Below are 17765 nucleotides of genomic sequence, written 5' to 3'. Positions count from 1 at the left end.
CATTGCACTTTGATTTCTGTAGTTTAACTTTCAAAACGCATTACTTCTCTTCTTTCCAAGTATGTCCTCAAAGTACTTTTGACAACTCCAGCCCCTTAAAATATTATTAATAAAACCTATTTTTCAGGCTCATTCTTAGCCTGGTTGTCCTCCTCTGGTTACACACCCATTACTAAATGCTATTTCTACTATTTTACTTTAACATTTCTTTTAGAACTGAATGCCCAGACTGCTGAAAGACTCTACATATCATCTGATTATTGCAAAGCACAGTGGACTTGTATTCATCTGGACATTGTAATTGCATTAATGTAGCCAAAATTATATTAAGTGCTTTAGCAGCCCCATCTCAGTAGCGCTTGTTGAGACTATAGTTAAAAACATCCCTGAGGCCTTTATCCTGTGAACTGCTGAGTCACATGGCTGCTGGTAAAGCGGTCTCTCCTCCAACTTGTGCTTTTATAATTGAATCTCTTTAAATGTAAATGCAGACAACTACATTTGTCCTAGTTAAATTCCACCTTGTTATTTTGCGCCCCAAGTTCCAGCTTGTTGATATCTTACTGAATCTTGGTTCTGTCACAGATTTCTGTTTCGAATTCTTGCTGGTGTCTCTAACCCAGGCAGCAGAGGCTTTCAAAGGCCAGCTGTGCTAACTGAAGCTAGAGACACAGAAAAGACAGTAGTGACATTTGTCAGGGGATGGAGAAGGCAACTGTCCATCTCCAATAAATTTCCTAGTAATCCAGGTCACTGTTCACAGTCCAGAATTGAGAGATACTGAAAGTCATTTATTACCTAATTATACTTGAGAAACTGAAATTTATGAAGGACTTAGAGTGAATTTGAGACTATTGCTGTCTTTCCTTCTATTCTTTTACATCCTGCAAACATTCTTCAGTGGGAGAAAAAGGAGTGGAATGACACTAATAGAAATAAGACTTTCTTGTCTAGACAGCAGTCTCTAACTTAGTTTACCATTCCTACGCTGGCATGATGGCCCTCAGTTTATTGTTAAGCCCACAGTATGCTTGAAGGGCCCCATTCCCAAGAGTGACACCCTTTCACACATGTGATGGCACATGGGCTGCTGGTTTGGAAGAGACTGCCAGCATGATGAGGATTATCCCAGTGCCTCAGCTTGTCCTCTGCTCCTTCCTCTCCTACTGTTTCATGGCATGTCACTGGCTTGAAAAATTTCTGCTCTAACATTTAAAGCATCAGTTTGTAAACTGCAGCATATTAAAGCTTGGGTTGGCAAACTATGGCCCATGGGCCAAATCTAGCTCACAACCTGTTTCGCTGCACATCATTAAATGGTTGGGGGTTGGGGGAATCAAAATTTTCATGTTGTGACGTGAAAATTATAGAGACTTCAAATTTTGTTGTCTATGTGAAACAGCCACAATCATTTGTCAATGACTGCTTTTATGCTGCAATAGTAGAGCTGAATATTTGTGCAACTCTTGGCCTCAAAACCCAAAAACATTTACTATCTGGCTCTTTATGGAAGAAAGTTTACCAACCCTTGCATTACAGGATCATTTGGAGAAACCTGGGTCAGACTTACCTGGAATGTTTTTGAAACTGGATTCCTGAGCCCCACCCCACATGTATCAGAATGTTTGGATTTGAGGTCCAAGAATGTTCATTTTCAGCAACTTTTTGAGACTCACCCCAGACAAACATTAGAGAAGACTAATAATAGTGAGCTAAGGTGTGTGAAATGAAAAGATCTTGTCTTTTAATCCTGTGTGCTGTAATTTGTCCACAGATTATGTAAATGTAGTGATCAGTTTCTAAGCTCTTCTCCCTGAATCGGCAGTCTTCCAGACTTTTCTCTTTGGTGGGAAGAAGATTGGAGGTTCCTCGGGCTACTGAAATAGATTAGGAAATGTTGGCTGACTTAACAAAAATGTATTCTCCCTCAGTTCTGAAGTCCAAAAGTCCAGAATTTGCCAGCATCGTGCTTCCTGTGGGGGCTGAGGGAGAAAATCTATTCTTTGCCTCCTTTAGCTTCTGTGGCTGTTGTTGCTCCCTGGCCTAGGATGGCACCTTCTGACCTCTGCCATGGTGATCACGTTGCCATCTCATCTCTTCTGTATCTTCTGTTTGTCTCAGATATCCCTCTGGCTTTCTCTTTTAAGGACATTTGTCATTTGATTTAAAGCCCACACAGATAATCCAAAGTGATCTCCTCTCATGCATCTGCAAAGACCTCTTTTCCGGATAAGGTTACATGCAAGGTGTTGGGGTTAGGACGTGGACATGTCTTTTGGGGGTGACATTCAACTTGGTTCTGATGCCATTGTTCTCTTGCCCTAATAACCGGTCGGGTACCAAGCCTTAACAGTTGTGTCTTCTCTTCTCTAGCCCTACTTGTACTATCCTGATCTTATTCTGCCGTAGGGATCCCTTACTTAGAAATTTCTGATGGTTTCCCACTGTTTGAAAAGTTTAAAACCTATTTCTGAGCCTGGAATTTGGGTCTCTTTGCAGTAATGTTGCTAGTGAATTTTTCATTCCCTTCTCCCTCTTCTTCCCTACACGCAGCCTCCCCTCCACTTACACAGTACTGTTGGCCTTTAATCTTGGTGCTCTGCCTTCTCCTTGAACCCACTCGTGCAGATCCTTCCTTCTGGAAGACCAGCTGTTCCTTCCTCCTCAGCACCAGCACCCTTGCCCCTCGTGTATGTCACCTAACACTCAGTTCTCTCAGAGCCCATTTGAGGTCCTGCCTCCCCATGAGGGCGTTGTTCTCCTTCCCACTGAATCTCTGAGCCTTTTGCACCTTGTATGGTGTTGACCTTGTGTTTTCTCACATCATAATGCCGGACCTGTGTATTATCATGGCTCTAAGACGCTTCTTATCTTCAGGTCAGGGTCTGTGAAAGACAGTGTGCACAGTGGTTAGGAACATGGGCTCTGAATCAGACTCCCCAGCAACTCAGGCCTCCAACAAGCCCTATACCCTTGGACAGCTTGCATAACCTTTCCTTGCTATAATTTTCCATCATAAATTGTGTCTCTATTTCTGATGGCTAATACAAAGATTTCTGTATGTAGGCACAAAATAAATATGTGTAGGATTTCAACCATCCAATTCAAACCTGAGACCAGAAGCAGGTGTCTTGTGTTTTTCTGTTCATACCCCATGCTCGCCAACTGTAATAAGTATGTCACTAATAAGACCAAGCATAGATAAACCAACTTTTCTCTTTTGTTTGAAGTATTGTTAGAAATATTATAATGTTCCTTTTGATACTGTTTTTTCATCAAATGTGTGGTTAGTGATTACATATGGTTTTTATTTTTAGTGATTACTCTCATACAAGCTAACTTGTAACCAAATACTAAATCCACTTGAATTTACAAATGAGTAGAGATTTTTATTTTTATGAAGCCTACTGGTGAGAGCAAGTACCTGGGGAGAAAAGGAACCATAGGCCTATGATACCTGCCAGTAACTAACAACTTACAGATTTCTTTTCAGACTATAGCAATATTCAGAAAGAGAAATGCTCTTGCGGCAAATCCTACTAAAACTAGCCCTAAAAGTGTGCATTTGCTCCATGACTCATGATCTGACCAGCTCTGCTATGGGGCTGAACGGTTCCAGGCAGAGAACATAGGTGACTCTCCATGGCTCCAGGATGTCCCTGACTCCTGCAGACTTTCAGAATGGACAGGCTTGGAAAGTGGGTAGTCTTTAAGCTTTCAAGCCCACTTGTAAATATGGTTCTAAGGAGGATTTTCAATGAATATTTCAAAACACCAGGTTCAGGTGCCATGGTAGAATGTAGTAAAGGAATGTGAGCCAAGTTCTACATCAGGACCAGGTTTAAAGCTGTTAGCCAGCAGGCAGCCTGCCCCTCAAATAACCAGGGAAGAATTGCCAATGGGTCATTTTCACCTCTCCCTAAGTCTATCCCTGTAGGTAAGTTTGAAAAGTTTGTTCATTGAAAGCTGAAGCTGTCTGAAATACTTTCACATAGTTCAGGGGGAAAATGTATGTGCGTGTATTTTGTGTGTACAAATATGTAGAGAAAAATATGACAAAATATGAATACTTGCTGAATTGAGGTGAAGGGTGTAGAGATGTTCATTACATTCTTTCAGCTTTTTTGTAGATTTGACATTTTTCAGAAAATATGTTGAGGGTAAAAAAAAATAGTGAACAGGAAAGAGAATATTAAGGAAGACTCTAAAAATATAGTTACGAGGCCCACTAGCTCTGCCAAACCATTATGCATCGTTCAAGCAGATATTGACTCTATACTATGTTGTGGCAAATAGGGATCAGTAGACTAAATTAGACAACCAAAGGACCTGACATAACTGTATTTCCCATGATAAATCAATAGGAAAGGGTGGGCTTATTCATGAAATCATATTGGGATAAATTCTTAGCAATTTTCCAAGAAAAAAAATCACTCTATTCTTCCTCTCAAAACATAGAAAGTAAAGAATATTCCTAAATATAAAAAGAAAAATGTAGAATTGTTATAAATGTTATAATTGTTATAATGTTATAAACCTAGAATAAACTGAAGAAATCACAAAGAATCAGATGTTTTAACTATAAACTTATCACAGTAATAAATATTAAAAGATTGATTTGGAAAATAATTTTCAAGTTATTAATTTTGTTATTATGAGGAACTCATTGAAATTGATCTTTTAAGAATTCATCAAATAGGGCTAGGGATTTAGCTCAGTTGTTCCACTGCCTGCCTCGCAAGCACAAGGTCCCGAGTTTGATCCCCGGTACCAAAAAAAAAATAGAATTCCTCAAATCCCAGAGAATGAATGGCAAAGGTCAACAATAGACATTTCACCAAAGAAATAAAGAACTGCTAATTAAACCATTTTGAATTATACAGGAATATTTCAACTCTAAAATCACCCTTCCTCCTGCCTTTCCTCCTTCCCTCCTCTAATTTTTTTTTCTTCCATGCTAGAGACTGAATACAGGGCCTCACACTTGCTAAGCAAGCACAGGACCCCCACCTCTTAATAACAGTGATTTGCTGAGGGAGTACCAACAAGCTATTTTCATATATCAACAGTGGTGTTACAAGCTGTACAACTTTGTTGAAACGGAATTTAGTTCTTATGAGTCATAAAAACCATTGATTCAATAATTCTACCTTGGGGAATCTAGCTTAAATAAATAATTGCAAATACTGGGAGAGTGAAAACTACATACAGAAAAACTCTTGTCACTCCTATTATTTATAACAGAAATATTGCAAGTAAATGACATATTGAGAAATAATGGACCATTTAGAGAATTATGATAGAATCCCCAAAGGGCCACCATATAATAAAAATGATGGTTATGGAGATTACATGGAAAAATTATTTTGAGCTGTGAGGTTAAAAAAATTGAAAATTAAGGCATACAATACAAATGATACAAATTTTATAGCCAACTTTATGAGCAACTTTTTATCACTGAGATAAATATTCATTCATCTTCCAAAGCCCTTACCCTTTGTACTATATTTTTCCCCAAAGGAATAAAAATAATTCAGTGCAGTCTTCCATCTAAGGCAATGTTTATCTATTTAACAAATTTTCATCACTTTGCAATTTTACTCTAGAACTTTCCAGAAAAGTATGTATTATTTTATTTGTTGTTTTTTTTTTTTGGTACCAAGGATTGAACTCAGGACCTTGCATTTGCCAGGCAGACACAACACCACTGAGCTACATTCCTAGCCCTTATTATTGTACATGTTGTATTTTTTTTCTGCCCTATTTATCACACCCTGGGTAAATCAAGAAGCAAACTAAAGGAAAATCTTTTCAGCAAATGGTTTACTTGGGATATTCAACTTAAGTAATGATTACTGTTCTAAAATGTTTATCCAACTTAGGTTTGGCACTGAATACAGTCTGTATAGGTCTACAAGTCTATTCTATACACACGGAAAAATAACTTGATGAAAATATCTTTATCGTTCATTTCACCTTCAGACCCTTCACAAGGCTTCTCAGATGCTATCCTTGTAAATATACCAAAATCAGACTAATGTAATGGCCAATCATTAGCATCATACTTTTGTCCAACTTTAAATGGAAATTAATTTTAAAACTATTCTATGTCATATAGAGAATGAAACCAAATCACAAAACCCATGATCTTTATATATATTATCAGTAAATTCTTTGCATTTGATCTAAGCTGAATTATGTTTTTAAAAGCAAGATATTTTATGCTCCATAATTACAAGAAAAACATCTATTGATTTGTTGGAATCTGATGAGGCTTTTTTTGAATCTCTATACTAACAAAGTAGTTAAAAATACTGAGTGGAAAGACTTCCATATTTGGAAGATTGAATAAATATACTTTTCCTTGTTGTTTTCCTTAAGAGTAAAACTGAAATCTCTGGATATTGTATTTAAAACAATCAAAGCTTAGAGAAAAGGATAGACCCTTGGACCTGAGTAGTGACATAGTGAATTCTTAGGTTTTCATTTTGCTTCATGTATTCTAGTCTTGGAGCTGGAGATACTGGCCAACTGGGAATGCCAACAGCATAGACCCCAAACCTCCAAGAAAACTCTCCTAACCAAAAAGTGCATACTAGCAAGACAAAAAACCTTTCAATAATGACTGCTCTACTCCAACTGAATAGAAAAACACATGGGCCCACCTCTACCCCTGCCAGCTGAGGCCAGGTGGGAAGCCTAGACATCTACCCTTGTGGAGCAATAAGGAGGTGTCCCAATACTGCTGCTGGAGTCACTTCAGAGAAGACCAAGTAAGGAGCTTGGATTTTCATCCTCACCAGGAATGACCCTTTATTTCCATGGTGTCTCTTCCCCCAGCAGTAAGAGCCTCACACCTCAGCAGTCAGTAGACACAAATAGGAAGCCTGAACTTCCATGCACTCCTTGCAGAAATGAGGCAGTCCTCCCCCCACTTCTTTTGCTAGAGGTATATCACAAAAAGCCAGTTTAAAAAAAATTTTTTAAATGACATTGAGAGTCTGAAAACATAACACAAAAATGTCCAGGTTTAATTTCAAAATCATTCATAATACAAAAAGCTGAGAAGATCTCAGATGGAATGGAAAAGTAATTAGTACAAGCCAACACTAAAATGACAGATGTTAGAACTGTCTGACAGATTTTAAAGGAATCATGATAAAAAATGCTTCAATGAGCAATTATGAGCATGCTTGAAACAAATGAAAAAGTAGAAAGGCTCAGCAAGGAATAGGTAGTCTCTGCTGAGAAACCATGGAGGCAAAAAATAGCAAAATATTTTTCATGTGCTGAAAGAAAATAACTGTCAATCAGCATCTATATGCAGAGAAAATATCCTAAAGTAATGAATTGCAAATTAAGACATTCTCAGATGAAGGTAAATTAAGAGAATTTGTCCCCAGCAGACCTACCCTAAAATAATGGCTGTAAGAAGTTTTCTTAATGATAAAAGCAGTCTTGGAATGTTAGAAAAGAACATGCACAGTAAGCAAAAATATGAGTAAATAACAATACTCTTTCCTTTTCCTCTTGAGTTTGCTAGAATGTGTTTGATGGATTCACCCATCGAATAAGAATATGATACTGTCTGAGGTAGCCCTGAATATACATAAAGGGCATTTTATAAACAACTAAAGATAGAGAACAGTAAAGAGATATAAAGGGAAGTAAAATTCTAGCACCATCATGACTCATCGAACTCAGCTGTGAAGGATAATCGTAGTCTAGGGTTTTTTTCTGGTTCGCCCATTTTAGTGAACTAAATTATTTTATGACTGAGACATTTGTGTATTCTCAGGGCTTACTACAAGGTCTAGCTAGCACACATTAGGTTTTAGTAAATATCTGTTAAATGATTGAAGGAATGGATGAAGCCAGTGGTATGCTGATAAATGCTTAACAGTAGCTCTCCAGAAGAAAATACAAGCTCTTATTTGTGTCATTTGCTGATTTCTCTAGTGTAAATACTCCCGCATAGCCAATTTCAACCCACTTACATGACATGTGAGCTGGGATGAGATGATAGTTGCCTTTCATGAGCCAGGATGAGTTGAGTAGGATACACCATGGGTGGAATGTGTTTCAGACTGTGTGGTGCTAAGTGCCTTTGTTTTATTATGCCAACCTGTGTAGTCAAAGTTACAAAACAAACAAATAAAAAAACTAAAAGCAAAACACTGGGTCTCAAGTTATTGCCCCATCCCTTCCCATTAAAGGTATTGTATTGGTACAGGAGATCCACTGAGAATCAGTAGTTGGCTCCAAAGAAAACCTTGGCTTCCACCCAGAATAAAAATGAAAAAGAATATGGCTTATTGTTGGTGAGTACAAACCCTTTTGGGTTTGTGTGGAACACTGAGAAAGGTGTGAAGTACAGTAGTTTACTGCTGTCCAACTCATGATGGAAGCAGGCTAGTTTTGCTAGATTAGTTTTTCTATTTCTTCTTGAAGGTGATTTACTTTTGGGAGATACACTTTAAATACTTTAAAGTATATACTATATAAAGCTTTATTTTTCAAGGGGTCTGAAACAAGGAATTTCCAGGTGGTTTTGAGTCAGGGGCTTGTCTCTTAGTATTAAAGCATCACTTCTAACATGTGAGTAATCACACTTGCCACTGCTTGTTTTTAACCTTGGTAAATGTTTCTGAAAACAGTCTCTAAGACAGTATTTTCTCCTCACTCTATCCTGTAGCTGCTACACAATCTACGCTCAAAGCTTGCGTTGCAGCACTCATGCCCTGGGCCACAATCTCTGCTTGATTTAACAGTTTATTTATTCCAAAGATATCTGTCCAGTTGGGTTGCTATAGAGATTTCAAGCAAGCTAAACTGTATAAGAAAACCTCAGCCTGATGGTGACCAGGCATACTAAAGAAGAGGGAAAGACAGCTCTCCAGAGCTTTGTGTCCAGACGACTAAAGTGGGTGTTAGAGGTGTGTTAATGAAGAAGTGTAGTAAAGACCAGAATATGGTATTCTTTTAATTCAACCCAAAACCATTGGTCAGAATTGATGGGACTGGCATCTTCCCTTGGGCTTGCAGTTGACCGAAGCTGTGGTATTCTAATTGAACTTTGCAGAGCAATAGGGATCTCTTGAAGTGACAGATTCTTAGTAAGAGGCAGAGGGTGTGGGAAGAGGAGTCTTTGCTTTAACTCCTGGCTCCCAAAAGAAATTCAGTTCTGTTGAAGTAGGTAATGTTTGAGGGGGGGAAAGGCCAAGAGATTTTCAGCATTGTAATGGTGGTGGTTACAGTCACTCAGTTATCAGTGAAGGGTTGTGCAAGACAGGAAGACCTAATAAGAATGGTCAGATGTCTTATTGGCACAGACATCAAGAAGGGCAGAATACTGGCAAGGAAGAGAGAGAACAATATACTTTTCTTGAGCGCAAAGGTACTAGGCAACTAGGAGCTTTATAAAAGGACAGGGGTTGGTGTAAGCCAAGAGGAGCTGCCATCGTGGTAAGCTTTGTGGAAAGGAGGACGTGCCTAGTATATGTGGCATGGGTCTGCATGTGAGAGCACTGTTTTTAAGGGCATGCAGGAGTGTGAGTAGAGTGGGATGTACAGTTCAATACCTGGACTCTTATTGGGGGAGTGGAACGGTGGTTCTGTAACCAACATTAGTTACTTTGGATTTGTAATTAAAATGGTTCTATGATTTGTCTTTAACTATTCACAGATAATTGTAAATTCCAGTTTTATAAGCCCAAGTTATTTTACATTTGCTTTTCCAAAATGTATTCAATTGGAATTTTGTAATCCTTTATATACAAAAAAAAAAGAAAACCTCAGGGAAGCCACTTTAATTTCTTCTAAAGCCCAAGGTGATTAGTAGGCCCAGGTATTCTTTAAAAAAAAAAAATTGAGACAGAGTCTCATGTAGTTCAGGCTGGCCTTGAACTTGTGGTGATCCTCCTGCCTCAGCCTCCTGAGTGCTGGGATTACAGGCATGTACCAACATGCCCCACTTCTTAAAATTTATACTGTAAGCAAGGGAATACCCAGGAAAAGTGATGACTTCCTGTTCCAGAAGGTTTTCAGGAAAGGATAATATTAAAGACATGTAATAAAAAGGCTGAGTAGAGAGAAATAGAATTTCTTTGTAAACATAGTTGTAAGAGAACATAAGAGTATAGATCAATGCATTAAGGACTGGTTTTTTTTGGGGGGGTCATTAGATTTTAACTGCTCAGTATCAGTAAGTTAATAAAAACTAGACCAAGAATCACTAATTCAAGGACATGAAACTGTTAGAGTACCATAGTATAGATGAATAAATCCAAAGTTTTAAAATAATTTTAACATTGGTGACTGTGTGTTTCAGTATGGTTATAATTGGCAGTGAACACTTTTATGGGTGAAATAAACTGTTAATTATTGTAAATTGTGTATTAATTAACCAAGTTAATTATAGGTCTTTTAAAATGGAAGGTTTGTGAGGAATCCTTAAAACAGAGATCAAATTCCTTAAAATTAAGCCTCTGTAAATTTCTGGGCCTTGAAGTAATGCTGTATGATAGACAGCCCTCATGGAATGAGTGTAGAAGGTCAAATTTCAGGTCATTCTGGCTTGGGCTTTAATCCTGGGCAGTAACCTCACTGTGGGTGCAGTTTCCTCTTTTATAAATGAGTCAGTCCTGATAACCCAAATATCCCTCTCACGTTTTTTTTTTTCTAGTACCGGGGATTGAACTCAGGACCTTGTGCTTGCCAGGCAGGCATGGTGCCACTGAGCTACATCCCCAGCTTCCATCCCTCTCACTTTAACATTTGAGGATATAGAAGTCAGCTGGGTGTGGTGTAATTTAGGAATGGAATAATCATTTTAAGATAATTTTTAAACAAATATGAGGGATCCAAATATTTCAATATATCAGTAACATAGATAAGGAAATTGTGTTAAACAGTCTGTTTTGATGGAGGTAACTAAGTAAATTGCTTGCTTGGATCCCAAAGGGAGCTGCAGGAAGGCTTCTGTGATGTGAAGAAGGGCAGGGTGCACCTAGACTGCTGGAACTACACCCACAGTGACTGAAGGAAAGCAGACTCTTCACATCTGTCTCTGCTTCTTTCTGAGTATTCATAGCATTGTCTCCCCCAGAAGAATGGCCTGGCGCGCACAGCAGGGGATGTGGCCATTGAGAGCTTATGCTTAACTCTCGCTGCCTGACAACTGGAGGCATTTCCATTTCTTGTGCCTGCCAACGTGAAAATAAAGTCTTGAAGAAGGGTGCGTGTTGGCCCAGCTTAGATGAGATAGCAACCTCAGATCAGTCACTCTGAACAAGGAAGTGGGTCAACATGTGATAAAGACCCATGAGAAAAGTAAGAGTAGTATTACCAGAAGTAGCATATTGTAGAAGAAAAGTATAAAAGAAGTAGTTGTATTAGCGGGGTACTGGGGTGCTGTGTTCTTTTCCTAAGAGTCCTTTTCAAGCTTTTGTCCTGTTCAAACAATTGGACAAGTGAAAAACAGCAAGGTTTTACATTTATTAAAGGTAAGAAAAGAATGGAGTATTGCTCTGAAAAGAAGTGCTCTGCAGAATGAGTGCAGGTCATTTGAGGTAGGAAAAGAAATAGAAAAGAAATGCACTCTGCAGAGTGCAGAGTGAGCCAAAGAAAAGGTTCACAGTGGCCACAAGCATAATGACTGCTGTGTTTTATACCCTGCCCCATTCTGACGTCAGATCTAGGCCATCCTATCAAAAACCTGCTTGATCTTGAGCAACAAGAATTGAAGACAGTGTTCTCTGATTAATACTAGGTGCGGGGCTCAGGAGCTGTTTTGCACATGTGTCTTGGATGTGATTGACAGGTCCTATCTCCTTGCACAGGAAGTTTGCCATGCCCTAATCTCCTGCCTCAGTTGAACAAGAAAATAGTAAAGGCCACTAAGCTTTTTGTTTTAAAGTTGCTAACTGAAGTAGTCATTCAGTATTTCTTCTCCATGTAGTCGCTAGTGAATTGTTTGTAAATGTGGCCATGATTTCACTAATATACTAGAATTTGCTTGGGCCTTAGTAGGTGCTCAGGAAATGGTACCTAGTGCTTTTATATTTTAACCAAGAGATTAAATTTACAATTGCTATTTTTAGTATTGACAGTTTGAGAGCCCTACATAGGCCCATGACACATTATACTTGTAAGTGTCTTAGTCCATTTGTGCTGCTATTCCAAAGTACCTGAGACTGGGTAAGTTTTAAGAATAGAAATTTAATTCTCATGGTTCTAGAGGCCAAGAAGTTCAAGAGCAAGGTGCCAGCATTCAGTACCTGAAGACTGTCCTTTGTATCCGAGGTGGCCCCTTTTTACTGTGCCCTCACATGGTAGAAGAGCAGAGGGCAAAAGGATTTAACTAGTTCTTTCAAGCCTTTTTATAGGAGATCTAATCCCTTTCATGTGAGTTCTGCCTCACAAATCACCTCCTAAAGGACCCGTTTCTTAATGCTACCACACTGGGTCTTAGGTTCCAACGTGAATTTGGGGGGACTTGATTCATTTAAACCATTGCCCTGGGTACATTATCAGTTCCTGAGCAACAGGTTGCCACAGACTTGGCAACTTAAAACAAGACACGTTGATTATCTCCTGGTGTCTGTGGGTCAGGAATTTGGCCATAGTTTGCCTGGGTTGTCTACTTGGAGCTTCCCTCAAAAAGCGGAATTTAAGGTGTCATCCAGGGTTGGAGTTTTATCTGAAAGCTCAGCAGGGGAGAGAGCATCTTCCAAGCTCACTTATGTGGTTGCTGGCAGAATTCACTTTTTGGGGAGTTGTTGAAGGCAAGAGATGGCCCTCAATTTCTTTCTGCATGGATCTCTCCAACCAGGCAACTTGCTTCATCAAAGCCAGCAAGGTAGAGAATCTGCTAGCAAGATGGAAGCCACAGTCTTACATAGCCTAGTCACAAGAATGATACCCTATCACCTATGCCATATGGTGTTGGTTACAGGCAAGCCACAGGTCCCTCCGACACTCATGGGGAGAACATTACACAAGGGTATGAATAATAGGAGGTGAGGATCACTGGGGATCGGCTTAGAGTCTGCACCAAAACGTTGACTTAGATAGTATATACCCAAATCCAAAGCAGGCATGGGTGTGTGGGAGTGAGATATTTTGCTAGTGAAAAAAAATGGCCTTTTGTGGAAAGAGAAGGTCATGAAAAGAAAGATCAGGATTAAATATGCCATTACTTCTGGATCTCTCAAGGTCTATGAAGCTGAACACTAGTTAGCTGATTAGCTACCCATAGCCCCTAATTAGTTAGCAACTTTTAAAACTGTATTATTCAAGTTTGTAACCCCAGCATTCCTTGTGTGGAGACTAACTCAGATGCTGGGTGCTGAATGAATGAATGAATGACTTTAAAATCTGTTCTTTCTGTGAGGTACGAGGCAGAATAATGTACCAGTTTAGACCATAAGCTTTGTAGTCAGGAAAACACAGGATCATAAGGTCATGTGACTTCGGGCAAGCCACTCAAATTCTGCAATTCATTTGTAAAATGCACAGTGCTGTATAGTATACAATATTCTGTTGTACCTAAGGCAGTATGCCTTTTAAGATACAACATTATTGACTTGTCCCACCATACCCTTTAACACATTCTTCTTGTTGTTTAGATACCTGTGTGCCTAGCTGGACTGTAAGCTTGGAGATGCCAATGACTACAGCTGTCCTGTTTTGCATTTTAATCTTCATTGAATCATTGAATGAATACTGTTTAAGCTGAGGCAGAGAAGTGAATTATTTATAATGACACCTGACTTTATCAAAATTTAATAATCTTTATTTGTCAGAATTACACATTATGGTCTATTACTGCTTTTCCTTTCTTGGCCATGTTGGGAATTGAACCAAGGGCCTTGAACCTAAGGCTTTGTGGACACTAGAAAAGTGCTCCACCACTGAGCTACATCTCCAGCCCAGTAAGACTGGTTCTTTCAGTTAAACCAAGTGAGCTCCGAAGAAATAAGTATGTGACACCTAAAAGAGGATATAAGGAAATTGTTCAAAACTACTTGCGCCTCAGTTCTCCTTATTACGAGACAATATGTGAACCTCTTTATCTCTAGTATCTTCACTGATATTATAAGCATGTGACAGGCAGCATTTCACTTATGCTTATCGTCTGAATTGCCTCATCCATAAAATGGAAATGGTAATAATGCCTCCTCATGAGGTTAGTGTGAAATAAAATTGAATTTTTACCTAATACCATCCCTTCCCACCAGTAAGCAGTGAATGAATGATAAACAACGGCATCATTATAGTAGAAACTCATTAGTTCATATATCTGGGTACAAAGAAATTTTGGTTGTCCTTAGAGGGAGTGATTTTCTTGCCCTTGAATATTTCTCTCTCAGTACCTAAAATACTTGGGCTTCTGATGCAGCAAAACATGTTTTGGAGGGGCACCAATGATTTGATAGCTCTTCAGCTACATTTTACTACATAACCATGCTATTTGAGGGTACTCATATGTGCATTTCTTTTTTGCTAAAATATTTTATGGCCTGGGACTGAATTTTGAAGAGGTAAATCCCAGTCCTGTGGTGCTGTGGCTCCCAGGCTTGGGTGCACCAGAATTACCTGGGAGACAGGGAAGCAGTACAGGTGCCTGGATTCTGCCTAGAACTGAGGAAAACTACAGTCATCTCTAACTCTGGGGGAGCAGGGTTTACAATCCAACCCTAGACTTGTGTTAGCTTTGAGACACTATAACAAAATACTTGAGATAGAATTAATTTATAAAGAGAAAAGGTTGGTTTTGGAGGTTCACAACTTTGGAGTTTTTAGTCCATGACAGCACATCACAGTGGGAGCAAGGGCAGAGCAAACAAGCTCTCTTCATCAGCCGGGAAACTAAAGGGAAAAGGAAGAGGCTTGGGTCCCACAGGCTCCATGGTGGACACGCCCTCAGTGACCCAGGGGCCCCTGTAAGGCCCTTCCTCTTGAAAGGCCCTGGCATCTCCTAATAGTGCCATCCTGGACACAAAGCCTTTTTGCACGTGGACCTCGGGAGGACACTTACCCAGGCGTAGCAGCCTAGGAGGAAGAGAACTGGTGAACACTCTTCAAGACTTGGATGTTAAGAATGTGTTTATTTGGCCACAAGTCAATTTCCTTTTGCAGTGACACATTTATAAAATCTCAAAGTACAATCAGTAGAACTATTCTGAGTCTTTCAGAAGTCTTCATATTTCATGTCAAACAAAGTTACTTTGCATACGTATATACACACTGTTTAGTATCCTTACAATTTTTTTGTGAAGGGATTTTTAAAAATTGTAATAATATTCATGTTCTCTGTTACATGTTTAGGATGAGAGAATGGCTACAAGACTGCAGATATTTTTGTTCTTTTTTAAAATGTGTATTTGTTAAACTAGTTAAAGGTGATTACGTGTACCAATGTGAAAGAAATGTTTCAACCACTAAGTGGCCATCCTGCTTGCTGTTGCATTTATGGTAAATCTTGGCTGTCTTCTTGTTATCCTCCTGCATTTCTAAGCAGCCAACAGCATGACAGGATACTGAGCTAAAAGAAATGTTGAAATTAGTTCAGAAAATAATGGTTGTAAGAAAAAACACTGGAAGAAGAGAGTGGAGAAAGCCCCATGAGGTTTGAGAGTGGACAGGAGGAATATTGTCCCGCTCCTTTCTGGTACTGAGTGGCCTTCCACAATTTGGAACCAATGTCGAGAAGACTTGCAGCCACCAGTACTTGTTCAGACTGCATGTACTGATGTCTGTCTGCGTGACTCCTGCTGGTGACGAAGCGAGGTTTTCCCAGAGGTGGCAAGATAGGAGAAAGAGCTTCTCACAAGGTCTGCATTTGGGGGCGAAAGAAGCCTGGCAATTTAGCATTCATTTTTTGTTCTCTTCCCATCAACTCTGTAGCTAGCCTTCAGATTTAACTTTTTCTCCAGGGTCACCACATTTGGGCAAGTCACCAGCCCCAGCATAGATGATATTATTTTTTAAATTTCAAAACATTCTGTCCTTTTCAGAGAAATTTGCTTCCTTTCTCTCTTTTACAAAGTGTCCCTCAGAGAGAAGCACACACTTTACTCATTAGAATTAGGAGAAGAAAAGCATTCTTCAGAGCCATAGCCAGTGCCGACTGCTTTTGAAGGAAGAGTGATGTTTGACACTGAAAGGCATCAATGCAGAATGACACATTTAACTTTTGTTGTTTGGGCTCAGCACTGGAAACAAACCAGTTTTGTTTTGTTGGGTTATTTTTTTTGTGTGTGTGGTCTGAGTGGCAGAAAGCCCAGAAATATAAGTTTGCATTGCCAAGAGATGGCTCTAAATATAGTGCTGGGTGGGCAGGAAGATTGTTTCCTTATGAATGCAACTGGTGTGTGCTGCTACTCCTCACCACTTTCCAGCCGAAAAGAGGAGTTTGGTTCTGCTAAGCCATGAGCTGCAGGCTCTGCTGGAGGAATCCAGAGACAAGCCTAGACAGGTTTGCTTTGCATACACTTCTCCAGCCAAGATATGTGATCAAACAGTCACCACCTAGCTGGCTGTTTTTATTCTTTAGGATTTAGGAGTATAATTAAACATATAACAATACTCAGCTTTTAGAAACTGGGAAGAAAGCTTTGTGTATGTCTTGTTTAAACACAGACTGTTTGTAAAAGGTATAAGAAAATGTTGCTTTCCCTGGTGTTTGCTTGAAAATACAGAGGGATTTTGCTGGCCACTGTCTACCAGCCAGCTTTGAAACTTGAATGCTTTTTTCACCTGTTCATGGAGACAGATTTTTTCCCCCTCTCTCTTCTACAACTTTACTGTTGATGCAGTTGAAAGGAAATAGAGCTGATGAGATTATGAGACCAGCTTGGAAATGTTAACTTTAAAAGATTGTTTTTTCAGTGTGCTCCAAAAGCAGAGCAAGGCAGCACCATAAAAAGCTTACTTAAAAACTCCTACTGCTCTCTTGCCCCTCAGCAATTAAATAAAATATACTTTGAAACCTCAGCTCACAAATCAGATTGCCTCAAAGGGATGGAGAGAGCTGGTTTGATCATTGTTTTGGTCCAGTTCCTTGATAAAAGTTTACTTTATCTCACTTTGCTGTTTCCTCTTTATCTTTTTCCCTTGGCAGTGGACATAAAGTGACAACTTTGCAGATTAATGTTGATTTGATTTTTATGGTAAAAGCTTATTATGCCTCAGGAAATGCTGCAAAGTAGTCAGTCTATGCTATATAATGAAATCATCTCTGCTAAATATATTACCATTGAGCAATTAAACTCAGCATGTAGTTGGTTCTAAAACTCAACCTTTCTTAACAAGAGACCATTAACTCGGTAATAAGAAATGGGAAGATCTCATCTAGGAAAATCCTAGCTGACAGCAAACCATACCACTCAAAGAACAAAACAGTGATCTAATGGTGACCAGTTCCACAAATACTGATTTGTGACACTGAAAGGCTATGCTTTAGCAATAAGCAATTTCATCTTTATTCACTGGGAAAATGGCAAGAAGAGGTAGCTACTAGGAATTCATTTGTGTTTTTATTTTACTCATTACAATATTTGTGTATATTTGGAAAACAATACAAATATGTGGTAGGCAAATTGTAGCCCATGAATCAATGCTTGCCTCATAATTGTAGTCAATAAATAGATCCCACTGAAAACTAAGTACTGTTAAGTGTCCAAGCAGACTGACAAAAACTTCAGGCTCATGGGTTGGAAACCAAGATTCTATTTCTGTTTCTCTTTATAGGGCCATCATTT

At 39.1% G+C, this 17765-nt stretch overlaps 1 protein-coding gene across 1 annotated transcript in view; it reads left to right on the top strand.

Annotated features, from left to right (window-relative positions):
- Positions 1-17765, top strand: part of Znf704 (zinc finger protein 704) — a 207893-nt gene that overhangs the window by 69223 nt on the left and 120905 nt on the right. The window lies entirely within an intron of this gene.

The sequence above is a fragment of the Heterocephalus glaber genome, unplaced genomic scaffold (genome assembly GCF_053883595.1).
Source record: "Heterocephalus glaber isolate CG9 unplaced genomic scaffold, H.glaber_assembly_v1.0 deba00001553, whole genome shotgun sequence".
Taxonomy (NCBI): domain Eukaryota; kingdom Metazoa; phylum Chordata; class Mammalia; order Rodentia; family Bathyergidae; genus Heterocephalus; species Heterocephalus glaber.
Note: the sequence above shows the minus strand (reverse complement) of the source record. Positions and strands in the feature narration are given on the sequence as shown.